The sequence below is a fragment of the Schistocerca americana genome, chromosome X, assembly GCF_021461395.2.
Source record: "Schistocerca americana isolate TAMUIC-IGC-003095 chromosome X, iqSchAmer2.1, whole genome shotgun sequence".
In the NCBI taxonomy this organism is placed as follows: Eukaryota; Metazoa; Arthropoda; class Insecta; order Orthoptera; family Acrididae; genus Schistocerca; species Schistocerca americana.
In genome coordinates this window covers 758,772,919-758,784,273 of record NC_060130.1, presented here as the reverse complement: position 1 = coordinate 758,784,273, position 11,355 = coordinate 758,772,919, and the positions used below count along the sequence as shown (strand labels likewise).

General features: G+C 41.9%; 1 pseudogene; it reads left to right on the top strand.

The window, feature by feature from the left end:
- Positions 1-3,329: 3,329 nt before the first annotated feature.
- Positions 3,330-3,448, top strand: LOC124557176 (annotated as a pseudogene).
- The last annotated feature ends 7,907 nt before the right edge of the window (positions 3,449-11,355 follow it).

Sequence of the window (11,355 nt, the reverse complement as noted above, 5' to 3'; positions counted from 1 at the left end):
ACATGAACACAGGTGTACGCCTCCTCGCGGAATTTTGGAAAAATTCCGGTGTGTAGGTCTGGGCACTAAATCTCTGTGTCCTGGCTCTACTTCACCATGCCAGGGCTTTCATGGGACACAATGTTAAGAAGAAGAAGTGTCAGCATCAAACTGTTGGCCGATGCTGACATGCTGCTCTTCTTCGAACGCGGAATTTTGCCAGCGTGTTCACAGGTACGCGATGGCGGATAACCAGCAATTTGGTGAGGGGGAGCACAGGCCATTTGACCATTTAATCTACATCCTTTACTTAGATGTGAACAGATTCAATTGGTACGCTATGAAACAAAAGGCTAAAGTTTGGAGTGTTCCGATGGTTGTCCAAAGGGAGTAATCGCCAGACTGAAGGAAAGGGTCCATGATATGGCTGAGGATGCTGGTGAGGGATATGTTCTGGAGGTAGAATGGGTAAATCTCGCCCATTTGCGTGAGCGCACAGCGGCCTGCAGCTGTGTCCGTAGCACCTAGTTCCGCGAAGTGGGACCGTCTCGAAGCTATTGTTAACGCTGGGGAACAAGTAGCGATGTATTCTGTGCACTATAGAAACCTCCGGCAGTGTATCAGTTTGGGGAAGGTACTTGTTAGAACCACAACAGATTTTTTCAAGTTAACGAATAATTCAAAAAAATGGCTCTGAGCACTATGGGACTTAACATCTGAGGTCATCAGTCCCCTAGAACTTAGAACTACTTAAACCTAACTAACCTAAGAACATCACACACATCCATGCCCGAGGCAGGATTCGAACCTGCGACCTGAGCAGTAGCGCGGTTCCAGACTGAAGCGCCTAGAACCGCACGGCCACACCGGCCGGCAGTGAATAATTCAATTTTCGGAAGAACTATGGAAAATGTTAGAGAATATTGCGAATTTCATTTAGTTTACAGTTGGGGGGGGGGGGGGGGGATGTTTTGACGCAATAGATAAATCACCAGACCAAATTTGTTGCACGTCACCATTTTCAATGAAGGATTAGTTGCTATGGAGATGGCCAACGTTTCAGTGTAGTTCACAAAGCTTATCTATATCATTGTTCTAGACCTCTTCAAACTCCACATGAATCGATTCCACTATGAGCTTGCGAAGGCAAACTTCACCGATCAAAAGTTACTTTATGTGGATACAGAGAGTTTAATCTACTGGATGAAAGGTATGTCAAGTAATCTTTCTATGGAGAGGCCATGAGGTACATAGAGCTGAAAGTAGGATATGTGATGTGATAACGACAAACTGTTCATCTGTGGGGAAAGGATCGGGATCCTCTTATATTCACACTATTCAAGTGATTTAGTGTGTGGCTGTGTGTTTATTTATTTGTAAATAGTTGATTTGTGTGCGGAACAGTTGGGTGTATCGCTTGTCATAGCTGTTTGTGTTTGTGTGTGTGTGTGTGTGTGTGTGTGTGTGTGTGTGAGTGTGAGTGTGTGTGTGATTTTTCTTCACCTGCTGCTACAAGTCCCCATTTCCCACGTATATACTGTATATAGAAAGTAATGATTAAAATGTAAATACTGTATATAAGACGAAAATGTATGTATTGTCAATAGAAACAAACTGGGGAAAGTAGTATTCAAGTTTCCTAATATTAGTGTAGCATACCTGGTAGACATAGCTCAGCAAAAAAATTACTTTGTAAATAAAACCAATGTATGTATGTAAGAAGAAATGGCGGTGTAAATACACCAACTAAAACATTTTTAAATTAGTGTATGTAAGAAAAAATAGCTTTGTAAAAAACCATTGAGTTTACAACAAATAGCTTCGTAAAGAAAAAATTAGTTAATAAACATCAACAAATTTTTGTAAAAATGTATTTTCGAACAGTCTAAATTGTTAATAATAAATCATTAGTTAATTTGTTTAACATTTTTATTATTTCCAGACCCTGGCTCTACAGAACTATTTTATGTAACGAACATGAACTACTCTCCTTGGGTGAAGAGAACTACACAATTGAACTAGTTATAAAGGGTGATAAAGGACAGGGGATGCTCAATCTTATTGGCTCAGGGATAGAGGACGCTATTTCTGCCCATTTTTATGTGCTCCCGTTGATTCAGGGGTTTTGCACCAATTCTGGAGCGCATGATTGGCTTCGAATTACATGATAACCTAGTTCTGTTGCCTAAGGTGCATGAGTCGCACAGGGTTCCCCTGGAAGATCTTGAATATAGCTTGTATAGTTGCCTAAGGTGCTTAGGTGTTCCCCTGGATGACCTTGATCAGTTGCCAGTGGTTCAAAAAAATGGTTCAAATAGCTCTGAGCACTATGGGACTCAACATCTTAGTTCATAAGTCCCCTAGAACCTAGAACTACTTAAACCTAACTAGCCTAAGGACATCACACACACCCATGCCCGAGGCAGGATTCGAACCTGCGACCGTAGCAGTCCCGCGGTTCTGGACTGCAGCGCCAGTGGTTCCACAGGAGGTGCGAGTGGGAGTGATCGTGAAAATAAGTCGCCCAAGCGTGTAATCTGACAACAGAAGTCCTTATCAGTGACCTTGAGATAAGACTGTTCTCTCAGCCAGTTCTCTCCTTGATGACCTACTGCTATCAGTTACATTTTTAACACATGACTGAACACGTAGCTTGTCTGTCCCACTTACCCCTGTGCTTGAACCCATCCTTGATACGAATAGCAGCTCCCTCCTGATATAGCGTCTGCCGCATAACAAGCAGCCCATTATACTCTACCATTCCTTTGCCATGCAGATACGCGTCTAAATTCTTTAAGTACACTTTCGGGCGCGTCCTTTGCCTTTGACCAAACCTGGGCACATTGGACAGTTCGCGCTGATATACCAACAATTAGGGCAACTCCATCCACAGTGGGGTCATTGACCCATTGAAATACGATAGCTCATTTCTGCCATTCTGTCACGCCTCCACGTCGACCCACATCACTGTTCTGATTCCATACAACCGACTCACACACGCACAGCACTTCGCTGGAATCAGTACAGACTCTCATAACCGTCTGTCATCAGTTCCACACCATCTATAACTATCTAAAGCGACTAGTGTGCTCTTTTAAGGAGGTGACTAATACTTTGTCCAGTGAGCTTACGAAAATCCTTAAAGTGCATTTTCGTGTTCATGTCGCTCAGTGAAATCTAGTTTTATGTAAAAAGTCAAGTAATAATAATCCGCAAGTACAGCGTCACTTTTTCACATCTGTTTTGTGTGATACAATTTTTAAGGCTTATGTTAGATTTTTTATGTTTGCGTTTGTTATTTCTGATATTGGCCAATACTGTGTTTATTTCAAAGGTCATAATTTTGATTTGCCAACAGCTTTGCCGCAGCGGTAACCCCGGTTCCCGTAAGATCACCGAAGTTAAGCGTTGTCGGGCTTGGCTAGTGCTTGGACGGGTGACCGTCTGGGACTGTCGAGCGCTGTTAGCAAGCGGGTTGCACTCGACCCTTGTGAGGCAAACTGAAGAGCTACTTGACTGAGAAGTAGCGGCTCCAGTCACGAAAACTGACAACGACCGGGAAAGCAGTGCGCTGACCACGCGCTCCTCCGTATCTGCATCCAGTGACGCCTATGGGCTGAGGATGACACGGCGGCCGGTCAGCACCGTCAGAGTCTTCCGAGATCTGCTCGGACGGAGTTTATAGTTTAGAGAGTAATTTTATTTTGTTTTATATACCGTTATGTTTTGCATGAGATCTTACTAGATAAACTACAGGGACATTACAATTAAAGTTCCATTTTCAAAAACGGTGTAAAAAACGAGCCACTTCTGACGAAAATTTTACCACTATGGTGCTGTTAGCAGCAGATATGCAAACGAGAAGACGCGGAGTGCCTGAATGTTCCCCAGTTTGTGTGGAACCGCGCGACCGATACGGTCGCAGGTTCGAATCCTGCCTCGTGCATGGATGTGTGTGATGTCCTTAGTTTAGTTAGGTTTAAGTAGTTCTAAGTTCTAGGGGACTGATGACCTCAGACGTTAAGTCTCATAGTGCTCAGAGCCATTTGAACCATTTTTTGTTCTCCAGTTTCCTTCTGAGACGCTCAGCATGACTGTCTCAATGCAGGATCGTGCGCTGCTGGTAAACCTCTTTATAACAACAATGACTATGCGCTTGTAGCTCTGCAGAAGTTACGGACACTCAAGAGTATGAAAAAAGACGTTGGTCCAATGTCTGTCTAAGGTCATAAGAAAATGATTACGGAATTCGAAAAGAAAGATGCTTTTGAAGTGCAGTTTGGCAGAGGAAGGAAAACAAAAGATCCGACGTCAGGAGAAGATGTGGCCACAGCACTGCAACAGGGATCGAACAGTGGTGTGCAAACATGGAGTGTACGAGAAATTGCCCGAAAGTTGGACATGCCTGCGAGCACGGTACACAAAATCCTAAGGAACAGAGTGCATTGCTATCCATCCAAAATCACCCACCGTTAGGGGATGCTTCCTGCTGACCTGCCAGCAAGACGTTTGCTGTAGAATTACTTGCTCGCGTGGAAGTGGACAGTGAATGGCCATGGACAAGTGTGTAGATAGATGCCCATTTCCAGCTCATAGAACATGCCAGTACACAGAATTGCAGGTAATGACCATCGGAAAAGACACTTACACATCGCCCGGTACCTTTCCGCTCTGCGAAGGTAAGGTTGACGATATCAGCGGCGCGGTATTAGCCGAGCGGTCTTAGGCGCTGCAGTCAAGCACTGTGCGGCTGGTTCCGGCGGAGGTTCGAGTCCTCCCTCGGGCATGGGTGTGCGTGTTTGTCCTTAGGATAATTTAGGTTAAGTAGTGTGTAAGCTTAGGGACTGATGACCTTATCAGTTAAGTCCCATAAGATTTCACACACATTTGAACATTTGACGATATCATTTATTACAGGGCCATAGTTTTTCAAGGAGATGGGTCCAGTGTGTCATGTCACCTGTCTGTCACTAGTAAACGCTACACTACTGTTATGCTCACCAACGTCATTCCAACCCTTCAACAGTGTGGATGTGTAGGCAGTATCATTTTTATGCAATGTACATTGCGCAGGCAGTGAAGCTGAGACATTTCTGAAATTCCGGAATTATCAGTCGTCGTTTCTCTAGAGTCAGGCCATCCGTGTAACCTGATCTTAATCCGTGTTACTGTTGGATGTGGGTTTATTTGAAAGCTACTGTGTTCAGTGCTCCGATTACAAAGAAAGCTGAACTGAAGACATACATTGTGCAACGCATTCTGAAAATGACCCTGAGACACTCCAATCTGTTGCCGAATATGCCCTTTCTCGATTTCAACTTGTGCGAGAAAACGGCCAAACATGTCATCATGCATACTGCACAGTACAGTTGATTTAATGTGCAACTCGCGCCACAGCCGTCGTACTGCGATTCATCTATCATCTATAGCCGAACCTATTTATGTTGTGGCTATTTCTGCGCCGTCTAGTGGGAATTTTTTTTTTTTTTTTTGGTTTACATGACGCTTTCCTCTTCTTTAATAATCAAATTTGATGTCATTCTGAGGAGGTCAAAGAAACAAACAAATGAACCTTCTTACGTAGTTACTAATATTAGAGGTCTGAACTGATACATAGTTCATTACTTGAAGCCACTAAAAATATTGCGTACGTAACAGTAAACTTAAGTAACTAAATGTACCTAATACCGCTCCCAGTTGCCTATTTGACCTTAAGTTTCATGCATAACTCATCATCTATAGAATAATATTTCAACAGTTAGTACGCGTTTGGAAGTAGCATCCGATGGGCAGACGAATAGCTTATTTATATTTTTAGTACAATGCTTGCCATCATTAAACAATAATACAAATACAGAAATCCGCTTTCCTATCAAAATGAGTTAAGTATTTTCTTCTGACAGGAGGAACAATGAAGATATCTTTCTCTTATGTCCCGGACGTTGGCGACTGCTTTAGAACTTCTATAATTATTTTCTTTTTTGTGTACTAGGAGACAGTCTTTTTGTGTGCTTTACTTATCCTTGTGTAAGTCGAAGTTCAAAGGATTACGCCTGTATGTGTTTCGTAGATGCGCTCGCCTTTGAAGGATCAACTAAAACTTTGTGAAGAAGGCGTTTATTAATGAATTGAGGCAACCGCCAGTCCATAACAAACACACGTGCTTCAGAACACGTGCGGGACAACTGTCGGAGCGAGGGAAAGGTCGTGTACAAGTTCATTAAACTCCATTCTCCCAAACACTTGAGGGCTTCTCTACAATTTACACCACAGAAGAGACGAAAGAGATACAAACGTCTACTATGGCAACATCGTTGGAGATCGGTTTAAGGTATGTCTCCATCTGATGACAAAATTATCCTGACTGCACAGACTAACTTTCATGCTAATGCCGACGGTGACAACAACAACAGCATTTTTTTTATCAGTATGCCGAGGTATGGAGCGCGATTGGACTTATTTCGCTGATGTGATTGCTTTCTTCTTCTCCCAAAATCTCTTCAGCCTCTCTCTGTGGGTTTTCTTAAGTTTTTCTGTCAATGTTCTGGTATATATGACTCTTGGTTTAGCTTTAAGGTGATGATTGTCCATTAGAGTTTTGAATGCAGCTTTGCACTCTAGAATTTTGTTTGTAATGCCTATTTATTGAAGGTCTTTTTAAATTTCAAGTATCCATTTATTTTGAACTTTCATTGAGTGGGCGAGGTAGGGAATGCTTTTGATCAGTCTATTTTCGTTCTTTCTGAGAATGTAATCATAAAATGTCAATTTTCTTCTCCTGATAGTATCCGAAATGTTTTCCGAATTTTTATGTAACTCGCTGGACTTCCGTCTCTCCCAGAGTCCCTCAACGCAAGCGTGACCAAAATTTTTTCTCAGTACTTTCTTTTCTTTTTTTTCTGTGTCGTTAGTTAATGATTTACCTCCAACGATTACAGTTCCTGATGCATATAATGCTTCAGTTCTGACTATTGCGATGTAATGTTTTAATTTTGTGTTACGAGATACTGACTTTTTATTTTACCTATCCATGCAGTTCTATAAGCTTTTTGTAATTTAATGATTCTCTCTTTGTTTGGTTCACGATTTAATCCAGAGGGTTGGGTGATATCTCCCAGGAACTTAAAATTGTATGCTTGATATATTTTGCCAGTCTGTGTAAACATGGATTGTCCAGCTTAGGTGTATTAGGTTTTTTCATAAGAGATTTTCAGTCCATTTTTAGCGTCTATTTTCAGGGAAAACAGTGGCCTCTTCTCTGTTGCGTTGCTTGATGACATCGCTAGATTGTTTGCATAAGCCAAAAATCGTAACTGGATTTTAGTTTCACGTGGTCTGCCAATGATTATTTCTTTTACTTCTTTTCACCATGTCCTAATTCCTTTTGCTAGCACAAGACTATACGGCACGGGGGACAATCCACCACCCTGACGGTCCCCTGTTTTATGTCAAAAGGTTCAGACACTTGACCCTGAAATTTAACTTTGGAACAGATATAAGTCAATGTTTGTTTAATCAATTATCTCGTCTTTCTAACCAGTTTCAACAGGTCTAGTATATTAAACGGCGTCCTTCTCTCTATTGAATCATACGCTTTTTGAAGTCTACAAAGGTCATCACCGTTCGACTGCCCTTGCGTATTTAAAGGCCGTCTTAAAATTGAGAATTTGTTCCACACAGGGTCTACCTTCCCTAAAACCTGCTTGATATTCGCCAATGAAATGAGTCGTCTGCGCTTCAAGCTTTTTAAGTTTGATTTTTGACAGAATCTTATAAGTAACTGGCGGCAATGAAACTCCTCTGTTGTTGTTTACATCAGTTTTATTCCCTTTCTTGTGTATTGGGTGGGTCATGGCACATTGATATTCCTTATAAATTGTCTCCTCCAACGAAATATCTGTAAGAACGTTTTGAATTTTCTGCATGAGGCTTTTATCACGTATTTTCCACATTTATAGTACAATTTCATCTTTCCCCGGAGCTTTATTGTGTTTGGCTCAGGTTTTTCAAATTTGAATTCGACTGTGGCAGATTCACAATTTAAATATCTTTAAAGTAGTTTGCTAAGAGTTTATAAATCTCTTTATTATTTATTTCCAAAGTCCCATCTGGTCGCCTAAAATGGAGATTAGATGTCTTATATGTTGACATTTCTTCTCTAAAAATTCTGTAGAGATTCCGTGTGTTATTTTTCTTGAATTTCTGTTCTGTTTCTGTTATTCTAGTTTTATCATAATGGCGTTTTACAGATCGAATGATATTTGAAACCTTTTCTGAATTGCTACGAATTCCTGCAATTTTTGTGTGTTTTTATGGGAATTCCAGGCTTTTCAGGCTTTAATTATTTGCTCTATGACCCTGTCACACATATCTTTCCACCACCTATGTTTACGTTTCCCTGAGTATGTACCAATACTTACAGAATCTTTTAAGAGAGTATTTTTAAGTTCTGACCTCCTGGAACGTTCTTGGCTGAGAATTTTTGTACGAAAGAGGCTTTAAATGTGTTTAGTAAATTCTGGAGCGGTTTCGCTTCATTTGGCTGCAATTTAACTTTAATTAACGACAGGTGATGATCAGAATTATTATAACAGTAAACGCAGCAGATGAGTTCACATTGCTGGATTTCACCGCCTCAGTGGCCGAAATCACTAACGTGTGCTTGTGCGCTGGCGCTCTTGGTGGGGATATGTCGGTTCGAATCCTGGCAGGGGTAAAAATTTTCGCTGCCAATATTTGGCCAATACGGGAACGAGAGGTGGTGGCGTAACATTCCTCCCCACCAACGTTCTGATTTAAATACCAAACCTCTCCGCAGTGTCTCATGAAATGAGGGCACGTGAGACTTGATGGTGATCCATCTGTCGGATGGTGACGTCAAGCTTGGTAGCCCCCTTGGTGCTGTTCGCAAGGAATAGGTTATGTGCCGGCACTGAATTTCACTCTCTCTCTTCTCTCATCATCATCACCAGCTCTTTCATCATCATACAACACAAAGATTACTCAGCTACGCGCACACACACACATACACACACACACACACACACACACACACACACACACACACACATGGGCGCACCCAGCGAGGGGCAGGAGGGGCAGCTCCCCCCCCCCCCCCCCCAAGATATTCGCAGTTTTTCACTAGTTTACCGTTTTATTTAATAAGAAATGCTGCATGTTTTCTCGGATTGTACAAGTGCGTTCTTGTATTTAAAATGTTTATTAAAAGCAGATTTTCGCTGGTTTATTGTTTTATTCAATAAGAAGTGCTGTATGTTGTCTCAAGTCCTTGTTTCCTGAGACTAGTATGACCTGATTTCGTCCCTCAAGGAGAAAAACCGACGAAGCGCCTTCCCTCTGCTCAGCCATCTTACTTCGGCGTGGTAGGAGATGTCCGGGTATTCCGCTTCGATATCTGCCAGAAATTCTTTAAATTAGCGATGTGTGAGTCCATGTGAGCGAAGATAATTAACCGTTCAAACAACTGTGTCCATGGCATTTTTTATGTTGACAATCTTCGCACAAAGTGCCTCCTGGTTTATCATACAATGGACTGCAGCGAATAAGGGACAGCCGACTTCAATTATTTTTGACCTGGCGTAACCCAGGAATCCAGTGCGTATCCCTCGTAGCGTAAGGGGCTCCATCCGTTGTTACACTCGTCAGGCGTTCCCATTTTAAACCCATTGACTCGAACTCGTTTTCCACGGCTAGAAAAATATCTAAACCCGTAGTTGTGAGTTTTAATGGTATAAGGTCGAGAAATTCTTCGGTGACACGCACATTGTCGTCAACACCCCGAATGAGTATGATGATCTGAGGTATGTCCGCAACGTCCGTGAACTCGTCAAGAGCGATAGAAAATGAAACGAAGTTTGCCGCTCTCTTCATTAGCTGATGCTCCATATTTGAGACCATATCTTCGACTCGGCGAGCAACAGTTTGAGGCGAAAGAGCTACTTTTTTCAAATTTTTCCGTGAGCTCTGCTGGAAAATACAAGACGCCTTGTCGACCAGACAATCCTTGATGAGATTCCCAGCCGCAAATGGTTTCCCTGTTTTCTCAATTCTCAGCAAGCATTTGTAACTTGCGCGCAAACTTTGTCCACATGTTTCCAGCTCCTACCACGGCAAAAAAACTTAGAATTAATTTTGTACAATCCTGTTTATAATACACTTTTATCATTTTAACAATTAATTGTTTCATTCATTGAAACCCAAATTAAAAACTAACAAAAAAAGATTGGTTTTAGATGCGTTTTCCCCCAGTTGCTCTAAAAAGCGGTCATAGACGCTAGCAAAGACAGCGAAATGTGTTCGCAAAATAAATTTTTATTTATTGGAATATTTGCCTTTTAATCAATTGAAAACGTAGATCAAACTACAACCTATGTTTTCCCATCCATCAAAACACAAATACACAAAAACAAAGAATGACTCTTAATGCCACTTTTGTGACAGCTTTTCACCAAATAACGCATCTGAAACTTTTTCTTATGTCTGTGCGACGCGATTTAATGCAACACAAATATAAAAATTAACCGAAAAGAAATGTTCCTTGTTGTCGACAATCTGATATTTGATATCTGGCACACTGCTAAGTGACATGTTAGATTATAAAATATAGCTTTATTTATCGTCTATATAAACATTAAAGAGTTATACGATAGGAAACACTTACTTCTCTGTAATGCTGCTTAAAATGTTCTTTCGGTTCTTCAAGCTCTGACTGGCGTTCCTCTTGCGTCAAATTTTCGAACTGACAGGTATTAAAGTGCCGTTCAAACGAGTACTTTTTTAAAATACGTGAGGTCCCGATGACATACTAAACATCTGGCATGACTTTCGACAGCAGTGCAAAAGAAATTAATTTCCCACTCGGGTTTAAATAGTGCTGACGCGCCGCTCTTCCTCTTTTTGTCTGCTGTTGTTGACCATCCATCTCGATCCACTGTAGCCTTACGTCTGTTGACAAACGGCTTTGTGTCGTATCAATGCTTCTGACTGCTGCTGGCGCGGCGGTCTGTCTTCCGCACGTAGCGCGCGTACAGCGGCATGGCGGGGCGCGGCGGGCAGACCGCACGGTCTGCTAAGCGACACGGCTCGGCCACTAGATACGAATTCGCTCGAAGCGCTGGCTTCGGGCAATCTTGGGCGCTAGCGCCCAGGGGCACAGTTTGGAAGAGCCTGGTGTAAAGGAGCATGTTGAAAATAAGTAAACAAAGCAAAAGAATGCTGGACTTCGTATTTTATCATACGTCGAACATTTCCCTGGCGTCTAGGACCACGTGATGTATCGGCAGACAATTCGTGCAGATCCCAGTATACTGGTTCTTTGTAACTGGCATATGGATATTTTATCAATGCCAATGATTT